The following is a 4,139-nucleotide window of genomic DNA, read 5'->3' as shown; positions in this document are numbered from 1 at the left end:
TTTTATTAAGATCGTCGTTAAAATTTAACTGAAATTGTGCCAAATTATTAGTATCTATTCTGCAATAAATTTGAGAATCATCCGCATATTGCTGCAATTTAGAAAACTGTAATTCCTTATCCATATCAGCTACATATAACGAAAATAAAAGTGGCCCCAGAATAGATCCTTGAGGAACCCCAATATACGTTTTACTTACATTGGGCTTTCATACAGTAAAATAAAATACTGTGACTTTTTGCGATTTTACTGATAAAATGAGAAAAACATTCTTGGTTTCCTCTAATTTGCCAATCAGTGATATACTAATGCGAGGTGTAAACCGCGATGGAATTGTTGTGTACAAAGCGATCGCATTAGTGCCAATAGCAGTATAACACAATTTGGCATTAGTAGCGACTTTAGTGGTATGGGCATTGCTCGTGGATCAGTCGTAGCATTAGTAGTATTAGTTGCGATATTACTACTGGCATTGTCCGTGGAAACACTGATTTTTGTTTCTTTTTTTAGAATCGACGAATTATCCTTTATTTTGTTCATATTATTTCCAACTATCAACTATCTGTGTCAAATACCCCACTGTGCGGCGCGCTCAGTGATGAGGTGTTCTGGTGTTTTTCAATTTTCCCTACAAAATCTTTAGCTTCAATATACTGAGGTGTTTATTGAGGAGACAATCCAAAAATTGATTTTACTTAAATCCAGGAAAATCTTTGATGTTTCTCAGTTGTAAGTCCTGAGAAACTTCTTCGAGTGTCTTAGACCATTGCAGGATTCCCATTCCAGATGGAGTCTTCCAAGTTCTTCAAGCCCGCATTTAGTTGGTTTCCACTTTGGAAGCAGGACGGTTCTGGTCCAGTTAGTGGAGTGTTCGCTCCTTTTCTAGCTAGAATCCGTGATGTAAATGTGTGATCCACATTAGCATCTTTTTTTCGAATTCAAATAGCCTGGTTCTGATTTGTTTGTTTGATAGTGAAAATTTTGATATATTGGCAAAAACGGCAATATCTAAGTACAACTGGCGCTCATTTAAGCATACCGGGTGTTGCATCGTCGGACGGGACATAGGAACTCCCATGTAAATTTTAATGGGGTCAATTATTGGCTTCCCTAATTATTTGAGAGAATAATTCTATTTAAGTTTATTAAAGAGCACTAAAACCCACATTCAAAAGAATAACTTTAGATATTTTTGATTAGCTCGTTTACGAGTTATCGCCCGATTTCTTTTTAAACATTTCTCCTTTCTTATGGCCCTGTATTTACTTATGAGCACCAGTCAAGGTAAAAGATAACTGTCAAATGAAGTTGTCATATCAGAAATTTACCTATTTAGTGCTTTATTATTATTGAAAACTCATTCCTACATCGAAAATCTTAAAGATGTATTTATAAATACAAATTAATATGAATTAAATTAAAATAAAGTAATCAATTACAAGGTTAATTATAGTATTATTACAATATTCAATAACTTATTAATTTAGGTACTATTAAATTGTTAGAACTTTAGGATTTAAGAAGATGTTCAAATATTCCTCCATCGACTGCTAGACAATAACCCCGGCGATCATAAAATTCTCTTCTTACATTCGCTAGTTGGTAAACTTAAATTTTATTGCATTCGGCAGAAATAGCATTTTTTTACTTGTCTAGATTTGGGTATTTTTTATCCTTGTATATCCTGCTTTTTAAATGGCCCCAGAGAAAGAAATCATTTGGCGAAATATCAGGAGACCTTGCTGACCAATTTACTGTATGATTTAGGCCAATAACGTTTCCGTTAAAACTATTGTTTAAATATTCCCGAACAGCCAGGGTATTATGTGCCGGGCAGCCATCCATTTGGTACCAAACTTTCTGATTTTCCCTAGCGGCATCATGTAAAGCAGGTAAAATATGATTTTCGAGTAGTTCCAAATAATATTCTGCATTTAAATTTCGCATAAGAAATACTGGCCCGATAATATTATGTCCGAATATCCCTGCCCAAACATTTACTTTCTGTGGATATTGCGTCCTTGTTTCGACAAACCTGTGCTGGTTTTCTTTGTTCCAATATCGATAATTTTGAACATTGGGTTCATTATTTAAGGTAAACGTGCATTTGTCAGTGAAATATATGTTTTTTTTTAAAATTCCCTATCCGTGTTTGCTCTATCCATCATATCAAAATAAAACGCCTGCCGCCGTATTTCGTCCCCATCTCGTAGCTCTTCGTGCTTTTCATATCTGAAGGAATAGTATTTATATCGTTTCAAAATTCTTTTGATAGCTATTTCCATGATTTAGTCATCAATACTTTTTCTTTGGTAGTGTAATTCATGGCTAATATTTTCGATGTAGGTATGAGTTTTTAGTAATAATAATAAAGCACTAAATAGGTAAATTTCTGAAATGACAACTTCATTTGACAGTTATCTTTTACCTTGACTGGTGCTCATAAGTAAATACAGGGCCATAAGAAAGGAGAAATATTTAAAAAGAAATCGGCGATAACTCGTAAACGGGCTAATCAAAAATATCTAAAGTTATTCTTTTGAATGTGGGTTTTAGTGCTCTTCAATAAACCTAAATAGAATTATTCTCTAAAATAATTAGGGAAGCCAATAATTGACCCCGTTAAAATTTACATGGGAGTTCCTATACCCCGCTTGACGATGCAATACCCGGTATAAGCAAATGCTTTTTTTAAAAGCATTTACCACTTTTACACAAAGCATTTAAAGTTAAAGTAAAGTTGAAAAGAATGACAGGGGCGCAAAAAGTGTTAATTCTGAATTTACAAATTAAGAAATTATTAATTAAATTTAAATTTTAAGGGAGTAGGCACATTCGCAAGAAAAATAAAACTATAACAAATTGTTCCAACAAATATAGTTAAATGAAAATGACGAGACAAAAAAAATATAATGAAAGTAAACGTTTCAGACTATATAATGTTGTATGCACTAAAAGAATACAATTACCTAGTAAATAACTTGTGACGATTTGAAGATTTTATCTTCATAAATAACACAGTGAATAAATAGCTCGTTACATGCTTTCAGTGACATCACGTATAAAACGTATTGCAAGATTTATGGAGCCATCTGCCTACCTTAAAAAGTAGTACTAGTTGTTTTTATAATTAGGTGCACTCCCTGCATTTACGCCAAGCCACTCTGTTTTTATTGCTACTAAAAATATTATTCGTAAAAATATTAATAAAAAAGTAGCCATTTAAACTTAAAAAAGTTCGTGCTAGGTCTGGTTTTATATTTGTTCGTTTACCTTGTTACATTCCATATAAAATTATATCATTTGCAAATTGCGCTTTGTTGTTAATTGTATCGATAAGCACCTGTTTCTCTATCCCACGCCACTTAGAAATAAAAACAGATTAAGAATAACAGGTTAACTTTTACCATCTACAGGGTGTGTTCGATATTCAAATTGATCGTTTCCCCTGATTTGGCGTGCAACCTTGGTATCAATACCAATACCGTTCAAAATACTTCACAGCGGTCCAATATCTACAAAAACAATAAAATAATGAGTTAGATATTAATTGATTAATGTATCCATGGCAAATATGACTATTTTTATCACAAAATTAATATTTTTAATTGTTGTTAATTAGAGTGTATTTGGTTTTAAATTAGTCTGTATTCCGTTTCTTTTCTTTGTGCTGGTTTTCTGTTAAACTATAATAAGAATATTTAAATTTTATAACTTAATTAATATTTAACATTTGTTCTACTTTACCAAACTGTTCTTATTTTACCGATATTTTTCAGGAATCGTCACTTACCATATTTTACCAACTTGTTTACCCTAGTTTTACAACGAAACAAACCCTAACTTATATCCCTAAAAGTATCCGTAAATTATAACTTTCTTAAGAATACCTTAACTATCTAAGATTCTCTGCCGATATAGTTCTAATTGACGATAGTCCTATATTTAGTTCATTAATTTGTGCTTGTAGCTAGCACAAATTAATAAACTAAACACAGCCAGGAATAAAGTGGGTCTCAAAATGAATTTAGCAAAAACTAAAGTAATGTTTAACAAATAGTGGAAAGAAAAGACATTCTAATGAATAACACCAACACTGGAAATAGTAGAAGAATACATATATTTGGGACAACTAATAC

This window comes from Sitophilus oryzae, unplaced genomic scaffold (assembly GCF_002938485.1).
Source record: "Sitophilus oryzae breed Bouriz unplaced genomic scaffold, Soryzae_2.0 scaffold_1063_pilon_pilon, whole genome shotgun sequence".
In the NCBI taxonomy this organism is placed as follows: Eukaryota; Metazoa; Arthropoda; class Insecta; order Coleoptera; family Curculionidae; genus Sitophilus; species Sitophilus oryzae.
The sequence above is the reverse complement of the archived record's forward strand: the minus strand, read 5'-3'. Positions refer to the sequence as shown.